The 21305-nt window shown below is 44.5% G+C and overlaps 1 long non-coding RNA gene across 1 annotated transcript in view; it reads right to left on the bottom strand.

The window, feature by feature from the left end:
• LOC122459050 overlaps positions 1-11613 on the bottom strand; it is a 76269-nt gene extending 64656 nt beyond the window's left edge. Inside the window, exon 1 of the long non-coding RNA XR_006279484.1 lies at positions 11551-11613. This is a non-coding gene — a long non-coding RNA (uncharacterized LOC122459050). The remainder of the gene's footprint in view (positions 1-11550) is intronic.
• Between the last annotated feature and the right edge of the window lie 9692 nt (positions 11614-21305).

The raw sequence follows: 21305 nt of genomic DNA, 5'->3' as shown, positions 1-21305 counted from the left end.
TGGCAGTTAAGCATCTACGTCTCCCATGCTTTAGAGCAGTGTTTCACAGATGGTGGGTCCTGATGGGTCACCATGTCTAGGGCTGGATTAACCCATTACTGGGCCCAGGGTGAGGAAAACATACACTTCTCACAGCTCAGTGCAGAAAAAGGCCATCAGAGGGTGGGACTGGAGCATGAGCCTGCCCCCCACTCACCCTGCAGCTGTGGCTTCTGTCCCATAGGGCTGGGACTGGCTCCCTGCTCTAGGCATTGTGACCTGACACATGGGGTCACAATCCCACTCAGATGTGGTCTGTCATGATGAGGGGCAGCTGGCCCGAACCCTGAGTCATGCTGCAAGGCTTTGCACAATGTTGCAACAGAGCGGAGAACCAGACCCAGCCCTATGGAAAGGAGCTGCCACTGTGAGTGTGAAGGGAGGGCTCAGTTTCCAACTCCCCTTGCCCTAGGTCCTCCCCTCTGCACCCAGACAGATTAGGGTTGTGGTGTTGCAGTGGAGGGTGTATATATGTAATGGTGGGGCACAAATAAAGACAATGCAGCTTGTGGGTCACCTTGGTAAAAAGTTTAGGAGCCACTGCTTTAGAGCCTAAGTCTCATGGAAAAATCAATAGGTCCTTGTGGCACCTTAGAGACTAACAAATTTATTTGGGCATAAGCTTTCATGGGCTAAAACCCACTTCATCAGATGCATGAAGTAGAAAATACAGAAGCAGGTATAAATACACAGCACATGAAAGGATGGGAGTTGCCTTACCAAGTGGGAGGTCAGTTTAACGAGACAATTCAATTAACAGCAGGATACCAAGGGAGGAAAAATAACTTTTGTAATGGTAATGAGTGGCCCATTTCAAACAGTTGACAAGAAGGTGTGAGTAACAATAGGGGGAAATTAGTATGGGGGAAATTAGGTTTAGGTTTTGTAATGACCTAACCACTCCCTGTCTTTATTCAGGCCTAATTTGATGGTGTCCAGTTTGCAAATTAATTCCAGTTCTGCAGTTTCATGTTGGAGTCTGTTTTTGAAGTTTTTTTTGTTGAAGAATTGCCACTTTTAGGTCTGTTATTTAGTGACCAGGGAGATTGAAGTGTTTTCCTATTGGTTTTTGAATGTTTTGATTCCTTATGTCAGATTTATGTCCATTTATTCTTTTGCGTAGAGACTGTCCGGTTTGGGCAATGTACATGGCAGAGGGGCACTGCTGGCACATGATGGCATATATCACATTGCTGGCACATGATGGCATATATCACAATAGGACTTAGGCTTCTACATGTCTAAGTCACTTTTGAAAACATGGGACTTATTTGATTTTGACAATGTTACTCGTCTAATGTCACACAGAAAGTCTGTGGTAGAGTAGGGTGTTGAAGAAACAGTTACTTACTGTAATTGTGGTTCTTTGAGATGTGATGCACACATGTATTCCACTTTTGTGTATGCATGCCCAGCACACCACAGCTGGAGAAATTTGCCTGACAGTATGCACAGAGGAGCAACGCTTACATCTTGTGACCATAGCTACTTCCTTGGCCACATGACCCTCACTCAGTTCCTTTGTACTGGACACCTGGACATGAGACTCTGATCAAGAGAGGATAGAGGGTGCATCGTGGAATACGTCTGGATCATGTCTTGAAGAATCACAGTTACAGTAAGTTACCTGTTTCTTCTTCTTCAAGTAGATGTAGCCACCATGCATTCCACTTAGGTGACTCATGAGCAGTATCCCATCTGGAGGCAGGGCTCCAAACAGGGTCTGCAGGATCACTCTACCAGAGCTTGCATCCGCCCTGCAAGATGCGGTAATGGCATAATGGTTTGTGAACATCCATACTGATGGCCACATAGCAGCCCTGCAAATGTCCATAATGGAAACATCACTGAGGAACATGATAGTCGTCGCTTGTGCCCTCATATAATGAGCTCACACCTGCTGAGGGAGGTGTAGTGGAGACTATTTCATATGCTGCCTTGATGCAGGATGTCATCCATTTGGAGATCATCTACAAAGAGACTATTTGACCCTTCATTCAGTCTGCATACAACACAAACAAATGAGGCAAAGCATGAAAGGGTTTAGTCCTGTCCAGATAAAAGGCTAGATATCACCTGGCACTGGCCCAGGTATGGAGATGCTGCTCCTCTGGAGATGAAGGCAGCTTAGGAAAAAACAGGTAAATATACCACCAATTCAAATGAAACTGAGAGACCACTTTAGATAAAAATGTGGAGTGTGGTCATAGAGTCACCTTGTCTTTGGAAAAGTGTGTATAAGGAGGCTCTACCATCAGACCCTGCAATTCACACACTTTCCTTGCAGAAATCATTACTACGAGGAACACAGTTTTCTGACACAAGAGCAGAAAGGGACAAGATGTTAGGGACTCGAACGGAGGACCCATCAGAGCCGCCATGACTGTTCAGGTCCCACAGGAGAACCAGATCTCATACCAGAGGTTGTAAACAAAGAAACCCTTTTAAGAATCTCATTACTGTGGCACTAGAAAAGACTGATCTTTCCTGAATAAGGGAATGAAATGCCAATATCGTTCCCAGATGCACTTTCAATGAACTAATCACAAGCCCCAATGTCTGAAGGTGTAGCAAGTACTTCAAGACGTCCTAAATAGAAGCCAGTGTCAGTTGGATTCTGCAGGCTAACGAGCATACCAAAAACCACTTTCATTTCATTCTGATATAGAGCACTTTCAACTGTTGAGCAGAACTTGTTCGACAGCTGCCAAACACTGCTCTTCCTCCTCATTCAACCATGAGGAAACACACCATGAGATGCAGGAGGCTGAGTACGGGATGCAAGGTGTGCATGATTCTGAGTGAACAAGTCAGGATGGAGAGGAAGTGGTATGGGAGACTGAATAGTCCATGTGAGAAGGTCAGAGAACCAGCACTGTCTCAGCCATGCGAGTGTAATGAGAATGTGTGTTGCCCGATCTTCCTTGAGCTTAAGGATGGCGTGAGGGATGATCAAGGAAAAAGCATACCGGAGAGTCGGATGTCAACTGCAGTGGAAAGCATCAGACAGGGACCCTGGACTGAGGTCCCCTCAAGAGCAGAACAGATGAAATTTCCAGTTATCCCTTGAAGTGAACATGTCAATCATTGGGATGTCTCAGGCTGTGAAGATGACCCAGAGGATACTTATTTTCAGGGACCATTCATGACTTAGGAAAAAATACCAGTTGACATGGTCCGCAAGATGATTCTTTACCCCGGGCAAGTGAGCGGCTATCAGAATAACATTCTCCTTGATGCAGAACTGCCACAGCCTGATTGCCACTAGGCAGAGCAACCTGGAGTTTGTGCCCCCGTTTGTTCATATAATACATCGTAGTGGTGTTATCAATAAGTATGTGTATCACTGAGTCTCTGATACGGTGCCCAAAAAGCATGACATGCCGTATAGATGGGCTGAAGCTCCAGTAAGTTGATTTGGAGTGAGGCCTCCTGCTCCAACCACAACCCCTGTAGATTCAGCGACCCCAGGTGCGCCCGACCCGCCCAACTGACCTGATTGGTGAGGGCTGGACAAAAGGAATGTCCTGGCAAATGTTCTGTGGACATATCCACCACTGCAAGGAGTCCAGGACCATTGGAGGGAGAAGAACCAGTCTGTCTAGAGAACGAAGAGTAGCACTGTAGACTGTCCTTAATCACATTTGAAGGTGGCAAAGGTTCAACTTTACAAACTGGGCCACCTGTGTGCAAGCGAACATGTGGCCCATGAGCCTCAGACATGTCTGACCTATCACGTAAGGCTGAGACCACATACTAAGGCAAATATGGTGAATTGTGTGAAATCAGTTGGTCAGCAGAAGTGCTCTGAACATTGTGGAATCTAACAGGGCCCCAGTGAACCCAATATTCTGAGTGGGAGACAAGGTTGACTTTCCAATGTTTAGGATGAAACCCAGATGGTCAAGCAAGCATCATGTGGAGCTGACATGAGCAAGAACTTCCTCTCTGCATCTGCCCCTCAGTAACCAGTCATCAAGATATGGGAAGATGTGAATTTCCCTCTTTCTGAGGTACACCATAACAATGACCATGCATTTGGTAAAATCCTAGGGGGCAGAAGAGAGGCCAAATGGAAGTACCATTTACTGCAATGGCATACTGCCATGATGAACTGAAGGAACTTTCTGTGGCTCAGTAAAATCGCCATGTGAAAGCAGGCGTCCTGAAGGTTCCGAGCAGCAAACCAGTTGTTCTGAGACAACACAGGGAGGATAGTCAATAGAGTGACCATTCAGAACCTCATGTACCTGATATATTTGTTGAGGGTGTGAAGGTCAAGGATGAGTCTTATTCCTCTTTTAGATTTGGTATCAGGAAGTATGGGGAGTAAAAATCCTGGGCCTGGTGGAACCTTCTCCACTGCTCCCAAAGCCAGCAGAGAGCAGACCTGCTCAAGGAACAGTATCTCACGAGAGGGGTCCCTGAAGTGGGACAGGAGAAGGGTAAGGAGGAGCTGTGGAGAGGAACTGGATGGTGTAACCTGATCTGACAGTGCTTAGGACCCAGATGTCAGTAGTGATTGAGCCCCAAGCACTGTGAAAGTGGGCCAGCCTGTCCTCAATGGGGAAAAAAGAGGAGGGAGGAGCAATGATTGGATCAGTGCTTTGGACCAAGGAGTCAAAATGGGCACTTGGAAGGCACCGGGGGAAGGCATGTGGACTGACTGAAACCCAAGCCCAACTACTTTTTCCTCTGGGATCTATCCCTTTCTGGGGTAGTCCCATTGCCTCTGAGGAGGGAAAGGCCGGCCAAATGTGCACTGCAGGTGATAATTCTGCTGCTGGACACTGTATTGGTGCTTCTGTGCCGTCAGTGTGTACACCCCCACAAGGACTGCAGGGTAGCTCTAGAGTACTTGAAAGAGTGCAGCGTCTCAGAAGATTTGTCCAAGAACAGCTTTTTGCCATCGAAGGAAATCCTCAATTGTTTGCTCGACATCAGGGACAATACGTGAATTCTGCAGTCAGGGAGCCCAGCTCAGGGTGACCACAGAGGCCATCACCCTGGCTGAAATGTCTGCAATGTCAAGCGCACGACCACAGAGCTGGCTAGCAATCTCGCCTTTGAGTAAGATGAAGAGCAGAGCCTCTGTGATTGAGGAGTATCCCACAAATTCTAAGGAGGCCACTGGCATGGATAAGGCTTTGGTGGCCAGTAGGCAATGGGCTAAGGACCTGCATCCTGACCACAAGACAATCCTGGTACCCAGCAAGGCCCATCAGTAGCCCTCAATGCTGATTGGGTGATGAAAAGTGAGAGGATGACAATACTGACTCAGAAACAGAGGAGCCTTGGGATCTCAGAGGTGAGGGTGGAACGAGATCAGAGGAAGCGAATACTCATCCATCTCCCAGAACAAAGCAGGAAGCAGTGCTGCTGATGGAAGCAGTACCATCAGTAATGACTCACCCAGGGGGCAACCTGGAACTGGAATACTGCTGAGCCCTCTGTCATACAAATCTGGGCTCCCTCACACACTGTGAAGCTGTGACAAGCTGCGGACTGTTCCCAGTCCTGCGCTCACACAGACATTTACACAGGCAGGGACATACCCAGCTGCAGTTACATGAAGGCTACTCCTCAGCCTAACTAACAATAGAGAGGGCTTCAGCCAATTCCCCACAGCTCCCTAGCCTTGCACCCCTGGACTGTACCGTCCTGCCCTGGGCAAAAATCTGACCAGTATAAGGTTATTAACCAGTCTGCCTCTCCCTCAATGTGGAGAGAACAATGCACCAGTTTTTGTTCCTGAGCAGATTCCCCAAGCACTTCAAGCAAAACACATTGTTTTAGGTAAAAAAATATAAAAAAGATGTATTAGCTACAGAAAGATAGATTTTAAGTGATTATGTAACTAGTAATTCAAGAGAGGCATGCTGTTCCACCATTCCCCTGCAGGGAGTGTTCTGCTCCACTATTCCCCTGCAGGTCTCAAAAATGTGGGACAGTTGATATTCCTGGGCAAGCAGCAATCCTGGGCGAGATCCATTTGGCTCGCCTGTGTCTAGCGAGAACAAATTTGCTCACTAGTTTCTAGCTTGTCATTGACAACCAGTCTCTGTTCTCCTGTTAGGATGGAGACACCTGTCCTGCTCCACCCAAAATGACCCAGGGGTTCACAAACACTATTGGGAAGGTTGGTTTAAAAAACACAAAAATCACCAAACACAGGGAAAGAAACTAGAGCGGCACGTGGCTTTCGGTTGGAGGAAGTGGTTAGGTACAGGGTTATGGGGCTGCTCCCTCTCCCGCTCTTGGAGCTGGGCATCTGGACAGAGGGGTAAACGGCTTCTTCTCACTCAAAGTGTGTGTGGCGGATGAGATCTGTTCTGGGATTTTGTAACCCACATACAACCATCTCAGTCCCTCTGTCCAGATACCAGTGCCATTGCCTGGCAGGTTATATCCTACAGTTTGAGCTGCCACCCTCCCACCCATCCCTGCTTTACATACAAATCAAAGTTGGTTACCTAGAAAATAAACAAAACCACAATCTAAATGCTATAAACTAGACAGGATTTGAATTAAGCAGTCTCTCACCCTGATGGTACAAACAGTCCACCAATCTTCCATACACAGGCAGGGCTTTCTTTTTTCCAACCTGGGAGCCCTTCCCCAGTTCAGTCTTTGTTCCTAAGGTGTTTCCCAGTGTTGGGTTGTAAGGGGAGTGAGGCCAAGTGATGATGTCACTTCCCCTCTTTTATAGGTTCTTCCAGCATGCTGGAAAGATCTTTGCTCATGACATTGGGGTCTGCCTCCTGGTCCAGCATCCTCCATTGCCTACATGCTTCCTCTGAGAAGCCTTCATTGTAAACAGTTCCTGAGATAGTCCCTGGGCATGTGATTTCCTTTAATGAGGGCATTAGCACTGTCTAGTTTCTTCATTGTTGTACCTGAAAGGCTAGTTGTGGTGTTTCCAACTTCACAAAATATTTCAGTAACACACACATAGCTAAACTTCATAACTTCACATACAATGACAGCACAACAGGATATTAATATTCAACAGACCAAGACTTTTAGAATTATACCTCACAAGGCATATTTTGTACAAAACATATCATAATTATATGACTGGTGAATATGGGCATGTCAGGGTGGTTTTTTTGGGCACAGAGTGTCACAGAGCATGCCACTGCTGGAAGTGTTATCAGTCCTGAAGTGAACAGCAGTACCAGAGTATCTGATGGTATTGATGTCAAAGGCAGTGAAAGCTGCCACAGAAGCATTTGTGATACTGACTGCAGCAGTGCTGAGGAGATTCCCGGTACCGAGGTCCCCCATACCAATCCTGGTACCAGCCCTACTTCCACAACCTGTGGAAGGGGAACATTGGAGTGCAGCGCCGACAGACTCAACTGTTCAGTGTCTCATTCAATCACAGCACTGGCAAAGTCCAGGACCAAAGGAGAGGTCAGGAGCAAAAGGGAGAGGAGGTCTGTAACTGCCTGGTACACAGCCAACATGGCAACTGTCAGTACTAGCATCTCCTCCGTTGGTACTGGGATCAACAGACACCTGGAGGCTGGAACCAGAGTCAATGGTACATAGTTTCTAACCTCCTTACTAGGTACCAGGGAAGGGTTAGAGGTACCTGTGCCATCCTGCGCACGAGCTCTGTGCCGGTACATGTTTTTCATGGGGGAGGTGGAAGAGTCACCCTGAGATCTAGAATGGTCTCAAATGGTCTTATGCAACCTTTTCCTTGTTGCAGTCAATGGGGAATGGTTCCTCCATTTCTTTGGAGAGGCACCTGCTCTAGAACATGAAGCGGCAGCACGTTGGAGCCCGAGATCAATCTCTGACCAGACAAAAGCCTTGGTACTGAGCAGGCTTCAGGCCTGTTCAAACAGGCACTGTTCCAGGCGAAGTTCTTGAGCCACTTGAGTCCATTTCCCAAATGATCTGCAGATCATGCAATGCTCCCTGAGGTGGGCCTCACTGGGACAGAGTAAGCACTACACGTGGGGATTGCTCCCCTATATCAAAGACAATGTTTAAATCCCAGGGAGAGCATAACCAAGGGAAAAACTACTACAACTAACACTACTCTAACTAATGCTAAGGGTATTACTAACTATATACACAAGAGAAAAAACTAAACTAGTTGAAAGGTGGTGAGGTTGAGATCACACAGAGTTCTGACTCTAGCCATGGGCAATAAGAAGGAATTGATGGCGAGTCAGGGTGGCACCACCTCCTACCCAGAGGCGGCGCTATGGCCATGAGGTGTGAGCACCACCCCTTTTTGGGTACTGCTTGGCAAATTTCTCTGGCTCTGGTGCACTGGGCATGCACACACCTAAGTGGAATACAGAGCTGCATCTGCTTGAAGAACTCGGGTCTTCCGAGTCGCAACATAGTGCCCTAACCACTGGACAATCCTTCCTCTTTAATAAGTCACACCTCTTCAATAATTTCATAACTATTGATCTCAAAAAGTACAATAAATGGTCAGGACAATTGAGTGATAAATTAGGTCATTATGATAGGATCTTCACAACTCAAGTTGCCTGGCTCATAATAGTTTAATTAGGCAGTATCCTAATTTGCAATTATCATCCAATGCACTTGCAGATTATAGCATGTATACAGTAAAATATATATGGTGCCTGCCTGGATTCTTTAAAAGGAAGTGATACTGTAGTAATGCAAAGAATTGAGGAACATAGCAGTAGCCATACCAGATCAGACCACAGTACTATCTACTCTACTGTATCTCTCCATGTATTTTTATGCATTCTTCACCATAGTACTTTTAGTGCCATATGCACAAATTGAGAATAGCAAGTGATACATCCAAAAGGACTTTCCTAAACCAATCTACTTCCATATCCTGCCCTTAGTAGTGGCTAATGCCTCATGCGTTAGCAGAAGAGGAACAAACATTAATACTAAATGATCACATGGTGAATAAAACGGGGAAATCCTTTCTGACTCCTCCAGATTAGCTGATGCCGTGACTTGTAGTGTTTGAATACACTTGTAATGTTGCCATTTACCTTTCATAGCTGCAGCTGATAATGAAGATCATGTCGTCACCAGCCCTTTACAAATAAGCTAGTTATACTTTTTGCTCAATGACTTCCTGCAGGGGTGAATTCCAGAGGGCACCTATACAATGGGTAAGTAAATATTTCCGGGGGGGGGTTATTTTTCAGTATTTTGTGGAATATCAGAGGCTCTCACAACACCTTTCAGATTAATGAATTAGGCTTCACAACACCCCTCCAATGTAAATAAACATTATTATGCCCATATTATAGATGGAGGAACTGGAATACAGAGATATTTTACAACTTTTCAATGGAACTACATCAAATTACACAGCTAATGACCTAGCTCACAGTAGTTAAGTTTCAGACACAAGTGAAGGCTTCTAACCTTGATAGAGAATTCAGATTCAAGATACAAAATAGCTATGCATTGCTCCTGTAAAAATCACTTGCTATGCTCCACCAGTGTTCTAGTGTCTGTGCAAGGCATCATACAGCTCCTCATGCCTGTGTATGGAAAGTGCCCACAAAATGTAGGAATAGGAGGAGTTAAATGAGAATGTTCAGAGAGAACACACTGGTACACACCTGATAGAGGACTGACAGAAGATGACTTGACAATATCACTGCAGTAAGTCACCCTAAGAGTAAAACAAAGAAATGTCTCACTGGAGGCTCCACCTAGTCATCAATCTGAAGGGTACATGGGGATCATTTTTTCCTGTGTCCAACAGAATTCACCCCCTCAACGGATACTGTTAATCATCCCAGTCAAGGATTTCTCAGACTGTTAAAAATACTTATGAAGACCAAATATTTTGCATTCAGAATGGACGATAGCGTACCAAGTGGTAAACATTTTTAAAATATTTCCCAAAAGACGATAATCCTAGATCTGCTACATGGTATTCACCACACCTTCTATTTGTTCATTATTATTAATAATAATATAATTTTCACATTTTCCAACCTGTTCACTAATTCTGGGTGCCTCCATTTTCAGGAACTCAATTTGCCTAGCACAATGAGGCCTCAATCATGATGGGGGCATTTGGGCTCTTAAGTAATAAACAGGACTAAAAATAATGGGAAACTAAAGTATTTGGCACCTCTACAAATCAGTCCTTATATTCTCAAGACGGAGGCCTAAAAATGGAAACATTTGGAATTAGTGCACACCTCTGAAAATAGATGCCTACTTGTTTAGCTCCATGGCTTGTTCAGCATTATAGGTAAAGACAGGCCCTGCCGAAATAATTTACACTTTAGTCATATAGATGCCGAAACATGGCACACTAGGAAATCCAAATGGCAAAGGTCCTGTCAATGGCAACAAGAGCTGGATCAGGCTCTTAGTCAAGGTATATTTATTATAAACTTATGTCCTGCAAGCATTACGGAAGAAGTGGGATTTTAGGAGTGATCTGGATATGGGGAAGGTAGCATACTGAAGAACTAGCATGAGAACATTACTCTGCATATAGGGGCAGCATGGAAACTAAGGATCTGTCCTGGGTCCAATTCTATTCAATAGCTCCACAAACTATTTGGATTATAAATGTGTTCTCTCTGCCAGTAAGTTTGCAGGTGATACCAAGCTGGGAGGGGTTGAAGGTGCTTGAGAGGACAGGATTAGAATTCAAAATGATTTTGACAAACTGTAGAACTGGTCTGAAATAAATAAGCACAAATGCAAAGTTCCTACATCGAGGAAGGAACAATCAGTTGCACAAATACAGAATGGGAAATGACTGCCTAGGAAGGAGTACTGCTAAAAGGGATCTGGGGGATATAGTGGATCACAAACTAAATATGAGTCAACAGTGTAATCCTTTTGCAAATAAAGTGAATGTCATTCCAAGATGTTGTGACAGGGTGCTCTACTCACTGCTAGGATGACGGCTCCTCCTGGTCACTCTGAGGAATAGCTCGTGAGGTCAACGCCCCTTCCCACAGTTGCACACAATCTCTCTTCCTCTCTCTCTGGGTCTGGAGCCCCTCTCTCGCTCCATGAGCTGCAGACTCCTCTTTGTGACTTGGCCCTCTGGCCAGGTCAATGTATGCGTTTTCCCCTTCCAGGGGCACCAAAGTCTTTCTCCCTAGCAGTCTCAGGCAGTCTTCCCTTTCACTGACCCCCAGTGCCACTCATCAGTGGTCGGAAGGGGAATCCAGGCCTGGCCTCTACTCCACGTTCTGGCTCAGGGACCCTTTAGGCAGCAGTCAAAGTCTTCTCCCTGTTAGACCTTACAGCCCTTCCCTGAGCCCTTTCCTTACCATCTGGCATTCCACCATCTCTGGGTCTGCCAGCCTCCTAACTCCTCCCCTCCCCCACAGAGTAACTGTGGAGTACCTTGCATAATCACAGGTTTCAGAGTAGCAGCCGTGTTAGTCTGTATTCGCAAAAAGAAAAGGAGTACTTGTGGCACCTTAGAGACTAACAAATTTATTATGCTCTAATAAATTTGTTAGTCTCTAAGGTGCCACAAGTACTCCTTTTCTTTTTGTGGAGTACCTGTTCCTGTAGTCTCCAAACACTCCTCTCTTCTCCCAGGGAGTGACTGCAGACTTTGCAAGCAGCCCCCTCTGCAGCTGTGTGTATAAGTCCAGCCCAACTCATTCCTCCCCAGCTCGGCTCCCTCCCTAACTCAGGGGACTGCTTAGCCACCTGATTCCTCTCAGCTGTGGCCTGTTGGGTTAATTAGCCCCCTTCTCAATCTGACTTAACCCTTTCAGGGCAAGTGTAGGATGAACACCCCACCACAGCTGTATTAGCAGGAGTGTTGCAAGCAAGACATGAGAAGTAATTCTTCCACTCTGCTCAGCACTGATAAAGTCTCAACTGGAGTATTGTGTCCTGTTCTGGGCACCACACTTCAGGAAAGATGTGGACAAATTGGAGAAAGTCCAGAGAAAAGCAATAAAAACTATTAAGGATCTAGAAAATATGTCACCTATGAGGAAAGATTGAAAAAGTGGGTTTATTTAGTATGGAGAAGAGAAGATTGAAAGGGGGATGTGATAGCAGTCTTCAAAGACATAAAAGGTTGTTATAAAGAGAGGGGAGTAAATTACTCTATTTATCCTTTTGGGACAGGACAAGGAGTAATGGGCTTAAATTGCAGCAAGGGAGATTTAGGTTAGACATTAGGAAAAACTTCCTACCTGTAAGGGTAATTAAGCACTGGAATAAATTACCTAGGGAGGTTGTGGAATCCACATCACTAGAGACTTTTAAGAATAGGTTAAACAAACACCTGTCAGGGATAGTCTAGATAATACTTAGTCCTGCCTCAGTGCAAGAGACTGAACTAGATGACCTAATGAGGCTCCTTCCAGTCCTACATTTCTATGATTCGATGACTGAGATGGGAGTTGGAGAAGGAAATGAACAGGTCCTAAAGACTATCCTTGTTGATGGAGTGGAGAGGTCAGGTGTGAGGACATGACAAGCAGCTGGGACCATAATTTTGAAGGGTTTTGATTCAGATTATACACATTCTGTCACTCACCATCTTTGCCACAAACCTGTACAAGTTGTACTGTGCTATAATATCTATATACTCAGTGCATTTTTTTCTCCAAGAAGATAGTGCCCCATAAATATTTATAGCAAAGGTAAGTTTGTTTGCAAAGTGGGATTGTCTCCTTCCTTGGTTATAAGTAAGAGATTCCTCAGTCCAGCACCCTTCCTGGTACATAGAGTTTATCACAGTTTCAATACTATTAATGTATCACTGATTCGGCCTGAAACCTACTAACATTTCTAGCCTTCTTGATTGACAACAGCAGGGATTACATATCATAGAACTATGCTATTGAACACAAGCGACCAATATGCCTCCCTGTATTACTGCTATCCTCTCCATATTAGGCCAGATTATTTTTTCCTTTGTTAATGGTTTTATTTAAAGTTTCAGGGACATCTCCTCACTGCATATTTTCCTAATGTGACCTTCCTACTCAACCTCAGCAGTCTAATTATGGAAGCATGCAAAATTAGAGTCCCAGAAGGTAATACCAGTCAGATTTTGTGCATCACTCATTTGTTCAGCTGTTGGCCCTCAGGTCGACTCACACATCAACATGGGAGACCACAGTGCCATTTTGCTGACTTGCTGTTCAAAGTGGAATCACACTTTGAATACCAAGCAATATTAGCAAATGAAAAGAAACCCCTAGCATTAATAAGTCACGCTGGATGTATGATCTGAAGAAGAAATGTTGCTTTCACTACAACAGAGAGTACCTATTTCAAATATATCACTTCCTGGCATCTCTTGGAGAAAAGGAGTACTTGTGGCACCTTAGAGACTAACAAATTTATTAGAGCATAAGCTTTCGTGAGCTACAGCTCACTTCATCGGATGCATTTGGTGGAAAAAACAGAGTAGAGATTTATATACACACACACAGAGAACATGAAACAATGGGTTTATCATACACACTGTAAGGGGAGTGATCACTTAAGATAACCCATCACCAACAGCAGGGGGGGGAAGGAGGAAAACCTTTCATGGTGACAAGCAGGTAGGCTAATTCCAGCAGTTAACAAGAATATCAGAGGAACAGTGGGGGGTGGGGTGGGAGGGAGAAATACCATGGGGAAATAGTTTTACTTTGTGTAATGACTCATCCATTCCCAGTCTCTATTCAAGCCTAAGTTAATTGTATCCAGTTTGCAAATTAATTCCAATTCAGCAGTCTCTCGTTGGAGTCTGTTTTTGAAGCTTTTTTGTTGAAGTATAGCCACTCTTAGGTCTGTGATCGAGTGACCAGAGAGATTGAAGTGTTCTCCAACTGGTTTTTGAATGTTATAATTCTTGACGTCTGATTTGTGTCCATTCATTCTTTTACGTAGAGACTGTCCAGTTTGGCCAATGTACATGGCAGAGGGGCATTGCTGGCACATGATGGCATATATCACATTGGTAGATGCGCAGGTGAAGGAGCCTCTGATAGTGTGGCTGATGTGATTAGGCCCTATGATGGTATCCCCTGAATAGATATGTGGACAGAGTTGGCAACGGGCTTTGTTGCAAGGATAGGTTCCTGGGTTAGTGGTTCTGTTGTGTGGTGTGTGGTTGCTGGTGAGTATTTGCTTCAGATTGGGGGGCTGTCTGTAAGCAAGGACTGGTCTATCTCCCAAGATCTGAGAGAGCGATGGCTCGTCCTTCAGGATAGGTTGTAGATCCTTGATGATGCGTTGGAGGGGTTTTAGTTGGGGGCTGAAGGTGATGGCTAGTGGCGTTCTGTTGTTTTCTTTGTTGGGCCTGTCCTGTAGTAGGTGACTTCTGGGTACTCTTCTGGCTCTGTCAATCTGTTTCTTCACTTCAGCAGGTGGGTATTGTAGTTGTAGGAATGCATGATAGAGATCTTGTAGGTGTTTGTCTCTGTCTGAGGGGTTGGAGCAAATGCGGTTATATCGTAGCGCTTGGCTGTAGACAATGGATCGAGTGGTATGATCTGGATGAAAGCTAGAGGCATGTAGGTAGGAATAGCGGTCAGTAGGTTTCCGATATAGGGTGGTGTTTATGTGACCATCGCTTATTAGCACCGTAGTGTCCAGGAAGTGGATCTCTTGTGTGGACTGGTCCAGGCTGAGGTTGATGGTGGGATGGAAATTGTTGAAATCATGGTGGAATTCCTCAAGAGCTTCTTTTCCATGGGTCCAGATGATGAAGATGTCATCAATGTAGCGCAAGTAGAGTAGGGGCATTAGGGAACGAGAGCTGAGGAAGCGTTGTTCTAAGTCAGCCATAAAAATGTTGGCATACTGTGGGGCCATGCGGGTACCCATCGCAGTGCCGCTGATTTGAAGGTATACATTGTCACCAAATGTGAAATAGTTATGGGTCAGGACAAAGTCACAAAGTTCTGCCACCAGGTTAGCCGTGACAGTATCGGGGATACTGTTCCTGACGGCTTGTAGTCCATCTTTGTGTGGAATATTGGTGTAGAGGGCTTCTACATCCATAGTGGCTAGGATGGTGTTTTTAGGAAGATCACCAATGGACTGTAGTTTCCTCAGGAAATCGGTGGTGTCTCGAAGATAGCTGGGAGTGCTGGTAACGAAGGGCCTGAGGAGGGAGTCTACATAGCCAGACAATCCTGCTGTCAGGGTGCCAATGCCTGAGATGATGGGGCGTCCAGGATTTCCAGGTTTATGGATCTTGGGTAGCAGATAGAATACCCCAGGTCCTGGCTCCAGGGGTGTGTCTGTGCGGATTTGTTCTTGTGCTTTTTCAGGGAGTTTCTTGAGCAAATGCTGTAGTTTCTTTTGGTAACTCTCACTGGGATCAGAGGGTAATGGCTTGTAGAAAGTGGTGTTGGAGAGCTGCCTAGTAGCCTCTTGTTCATACTCTGACCTATTCATGATGACGACAGCACCTCCTTTGTCAGCCTTTTTGATTATGATGTCAGAGTTGTTTCTGAGGCTGTGGATGGCACTGTGTTCTGCATGGCTGAGGTTATGGGGTAAGCGATGCTGCTTTTCCACAATTTCAGCTCGTGCACGTCGGCGGAAGCAGTCTATGTAGAAATCCAGGCTGCTGTTTCGACCTTCAGGAGGAGTCCACCTAGAATCCTTCTTTTTGTAGTGTTGGCAGGAAGGTCTCTGTGGGTTAATATGTTGGTCAGAGGTGTGTTGGAAATATTCCTTGAGTCTGAGACGTCGAAAATAGGATTCTAGGTCACCACAGAACTGTATCATGTTCGTGGGGGTGGAGGGGCAAAAGGAGAGGCCCCGAGATAGGACAGATTCTTCCGCTGGGCTAAGAGTATAGTTGGATAGATTAACAATATTGCTGGGTGGGTTACGGGAACCATTGTTGTGGCCCCTTGTGGCATATAGTAGTTTAGATAGCTTAGTGTCCTTTTTCTTTTGTAGAGAATCAAAGTGTGTTTTGTAAATGGCTTGTCTAGTTTTTGTAAAGTCCAGCCACGAGGAAGTTTGTGTGGAAGGTTGGTTCTTTATGAGAGTATCCAGTTTTGAGAGCTCATTCTTAATCTTTCCCTGTTTGCTGTAGAGGATGTTGATCAGGTGGTTCCGCAGTTTCCTTGAGAGTGTGTGGCACAAGCTGTCAGCATAGTCTGTGTGGTATGTAGATTGTAATGGATTTTTTACCTTCAGTCCTTTCGGTATGATGTCCATCTGTTTGCATTTGGAGAGGAAGATGATGTCTGTCTGTATCTGTGCGAGTTTTTTCATGAAGTTGACAGATTTCCACTCTATACGGCTAAATTCAGTGCCTTGCATAATCACAGGTTTCAGAGTAGCAGCCGTGTTAGTCTGTATTCTCAAAAAGAAAAGGAGTACTTGTGGCACCTTAGAGACTAACAAATTTATTAGAGCATAAGCTTTCGTGAGCTACAGCTCACTTCATCGGATGCATTTGGTGGAAAAAACAGAGTAGAGATTTATATACACACACACAGAGAACATGAAACAATGGGTTTATCATACACACTGTAAGGAGAGTGATCACTTAAGATAAGCCATCACCAACAGCAGGGGGGGGAAGGAGGAAAACCTTTCATGGTGACAAGCAGGTAGGCTAATTCCAGCAGTTAACAAGAATATCAGAGGAACAGTGGGGGGTGGGGTGGGAGGGAGAAATACCATGGGGAAATAGTTTTACTTTGTGTAATGACTCATCCATTCCCAGTCTCTATTCAAGCCTAAGTTAATTGTATCCAGTTTGCAAATTAATTCCAATTCAGCAGTCTCTCGTTGGAGTCTGTTTTTGAAGCTTTTTTGTTGAAGTATAGCCACTCTTAGGTCTGTGATCGAGTGACCAGAGAGATTGAAGTGTTCTCCAACTGGTTTTTGAATGTTATAATTCTTGACGTCTGATTTGTGTCCATTCATTCTTTTACGTAGAGACTGTCCAGTTTGGCCAATGTACATGGCAGAGGGGCATTGCTGGCACATGATGGCATATATCACATTGGTAGATGCGCAGGTGAAGGAGCCTCTGATAGTGTGGCTGATGTAATTAGGCCCTATGATGGTATCCCCTGAATAGATATGTGGACAGAGTTGGTAACGGGCTTTGTTGCAAGGATAGGTTCCTGGGTTAGTGGTTCTGTTGTGTGGTGTGTGGTTGCTGGTGAGTATTTGCTTCAGATTGGGGGGCTGTCTGTAAGCAAGGACTGGTCTATCTCCCAAGATCTGAGAGAGCGATGGCTCGTCCTTCAGGATAGGTTGTAGATCCTTGATGATGCGTTGGAGGGGTTTTAGTTGGGGGCTGAAGGTGATGGCTAGTGGCGTTCTGTTGTTTTCTTTGTTGGGCCTGTCCTGTAGTAGGTGACTTCTGGGTACTCTTCTGGCTCTGTCAATCTGTTTCTTCACTTCAGCAGGTGGGTATTGTAGTTGTAGGAATGCATGATAGAGATCTTGTAGGTGTTTGTCTCTGTCTGAGGGGTTGGAGCAAATGCGGTTGGCCCTTCGTTACCAGCACTCCCAGCTATCTTCGAGACACCACCGATTTCCTGAGGAAACTACAGTCCATTGGTGATCTTCCTAAAAACACCATCCTAGCCACTATGGATGTAGAAGCCCTCTACACCAATATTCCACACAAAGATGGACTACAAGCCGTCAGGAACAGTATCCCCGATACTGTCACGGCTAACCTGGTGGCAGAACTTTGTGACTTTGTCCTGACCCATAACTATTTCACATTTGGTGACAATGTATACCTTCAAATCAGCGGCACTGCGATGGGTACCCGCATGGCCCCACAGTATGCCAACATTTTTATGGCTGACTTAGAACAACGCTTCCTCAGCTCTCGTTCCCTAATGCCCCTACTCTACTTGCGCTACATTGATGACATCTTCATCATCTGGACCCATGGAAAAGAAGCTCTTGAGGAATTCCACCATGATTTCAACAATTTCCATCCCACCATCAACCTCAGCCTGGACCAGTCCACACAAGAGATCCACTTCCTGGACACTACGGTGCTAATAAGCGATGGTCACATAAACACCACCCTATATCGGAAACCTACTGACCGCTATTCCTACCTACATGCCTCTAGCTTTCATCCAGATCATACCACTCGATCCATTGTCTACAGCCAAGCGCTACGATATAACCGCATTTGCTCCAACCCCTCAGACAGAGACAAACACCTACAAGATCTCTATCATGCATTCCTACAACTACAATACCCACCTGCTGAAGTGAAGAAACAGATTGACAGAGCCAGAAGAGTACCCAGAAGTCACCTACTACAGGACAGGCCCAACAAAGAAAACAACAGAACGCCACTAGCCATCACCTTCAGCCCCCAACTAAAACCCCTCCAACGCATCATCAAGGATCTACAACCTATCCTGAAGGACGAGCCATCGCTCTCTCAGATCTTGGGAGATAGACCAGTCCTTGCTTACAGACAGCCCCCCAATCTGAAGCAAATACTCACCAGCAACCACACACCACACAACAGAACCACTAACCCAGGAACCTATCCTTGCAACAAAGCCCGTTGCCAACTCTGTCCACATATCTATTCAGGGGATACCATCATAGGGCCTAATCACATCAGCCACACTATCAGAGGCTCCTTCACCTGCGCATCTACCAATGTGATATATGCCATCATGTGCCAGCAATGCCCCTCTGCCATGTACATTGGCCAAACTGGACAGTCTCTACGTAAAAGAATGAATGGACACAAATCAGACGTCAAGAATTATAACATTCAAAAACCAGTTGGAGAACACTTCAATCTCTCTGGTCACTCGATCACAGACCTAAGAGTGGCTATACTTCAACAAAAAAGCTTCAAAAACAGACTCCAACGAGAGACTGCTGAATTGGAATTAATTTGCAAACTGGATACAATTAACTTAGGCTTGAATAGAGACTGGGAATGGATGAGTCATTACACAAAGTAAAACTATTTCCCCATGGTATTTCTCCCTCCCACCCCACCCCCCACTGTTCCTCTGATATTCTTGTTAACTGCTGGAATTAGCCTACCTGCTTGTCACCATGAAAGGTTTTCCTCCTTCCCCCCCCTGCTGTTGGTGATGGCTTATCTTAAGTGATCACTCTCCTTACAGTGTGTATGATAAACCCATTGTTTCATGTTCTCTGTGTGTGTGTATATAAATCTCTACTCTGTTTTTTCCACCAAATGCATCCGATGAAGTGAGCTGTAGCTCACGAAAGCTTATGCTCTAATAAATTTGTTAGTCTCTAAGGTGCCACAAGTACTCCTTTTCTTTTTGAGAATACAGACTAACACGGCTGCTACTCTGAAACCTGGCATCTCTTGGGTATAGGATATCCTGATTTTATAGTGATCATTCTAATGTATATTATATTAAATGTTTCAGGAACTTCCATTTACCTTTCATAATTACAAATTAATTGATTTCATGACTGTGTACATTTAACCAAGTGTATTGATCATATTCATATTTAAAAGTAGGACACTGTTGTATTTTAATATTGCATATTTTAAGGCTTGCCTATTGATCATATTTTCAGAACTCCTGATAGTCCATTTAACTCAATGTGTATACTAAGTGGCAGAGTCTCATCTCATGTATACTGATGTAAGTCCATGGAAGTCAATGGCTTTACATTGGTATAACTAACTGCATATTTATTAACCTTTGTTGAAATATTTGACATTATGATCTACCAAATCATACTTCCCTGAAATCCTTAAAACTAGGGGCACAACCCTGGAACACACACCACACAACAGAACCACTAACCCAGGAACCTATCCTTGCAACAAAGCCCGTTGCCAACTCTGTCCACATATCTATTCGGGGACACCATCATAGGGCCTAATCACATCAGCCACACTATCAGAGGCTCGTTCACCTGCGCATCTACCAATGTGATATATGCCATCATGTGCCAGCAATGCCCCTCTGCCATGTACATTGGTCAAACTGGACAGTCTCTACGTAAAAGAATGAATGGACACAAATCAGACGTCAAGAATTATAACATTCAAAAACCAGTTGGAGAACACTTCAATCTCTCTGGTCACTCGATTACAGACCTAAGAGTGGCTATCCTTCAACAAAAAAGCTTCAAAAACAGACTCCAACAAGAGACTGCTGAATTGGAATTAATTTGCAAACTGGATACAATTAACTTAGGCTTGAATAGAGACTGGGAATGGATGAGTCATTACACAAAGTAAAACTATTTCCCCATGTTATTTCTCCCCCCCACCCCACCCCACCCCACCCCCCACTGTTCCTCAGATATTCTTGTTAACTGCTGGAAATAGCCTACTTTGCTTGTCACCATGAAAGGTTTTCCTCCTTCCCCCCCCCTGCTGCTGGTGATGGCTTATCTTAAGTGATCACTCTCCTTACAGTGTGTATGATAAACCCATTGTTTCATGTTCTCTGTGTGTGTATATCAATTTCCACCAAATGCATCCGATGAAGTGAGCTTTAGCTCATGAAAGCTTATGCTCTAATAAATTTGTTAGTCTCTAAGGTGCCACAAGTACTCCTTTTCTTTTTGCGAATACAGACTAACACGGCTGCTACTCTGAAACCTGTCATAGTTAAAACAATAATTATAGAAAGTTAACTAAAGAGCCTATACTTGGAGCTACTATTTTCAAAACTTGCAGTTCCTTATTGCTTCCATTTGAAATATTTACAAGGCAAACATGACAACAGTTGGCATTATGAGAAAAAAACAACATCTTGCAGCTGATTTAGCAATACTAAACTCATGTTTCAGCAGTGCTTTGTTTCTCACACATCTTTAAAGGTACATTTTCATCCTGGAGCAGAGGGATTTAGCCACATAGATCTCATTAATATTAATGGCAAACAGGCAGCTAAATACACATGTGTACTCCATGCTGAAAACATATGACTTATACAGTATAGTTTCCTGAAATAGGTATAGGCTGATCTGGCAGCAAAGCATTAATAATTTCTGGACACTGACTTGAAGGATCAGCTGGTGAGATCATGTAAGAGAAGAGAGCACTTGCCCATTATACTGATTTTCTATGCTTACATTCCTTGTTGTTGCTGTTCAGTACTGCTATTGTAGTACCTTTTTATAATCAGTAAATACAATACGTAAATAAAACAGATATAAATAAATTATAAAGCTCCAAGTGAAAGAAGCACTTTAATTTAATTCACTTCCATGCTAAATTATGAAGACTTTCTGACACAGTCAATAATATTTGATAACTGAACCATCCTGAAAATTATGTGCTATGGGCCTGAATCTCATCTCAGAATGGAGTAAATCAGGAG

Source organism: Dermochelys coriacea, chromosome 2 (genome assembly GCF_009764565.3).
Source record: "Dermochelys coriacea isolate rDerCor1 chromosome 2, rDerCor1.pri.v4, whole genome shotgun sequence".
Taxonomy (NCBI): domain Eukaryota; kingdom Metazoa; phylum Chordata; order Testudines; family Dermochelyidae; genus Dermochelys; species Dermochelys coriacea.
The sequence above is the reverse complement of the archived record's forward strand: the minus strand, read 5'-3'. Positions and strand labels throughout refer to the sequence as shown.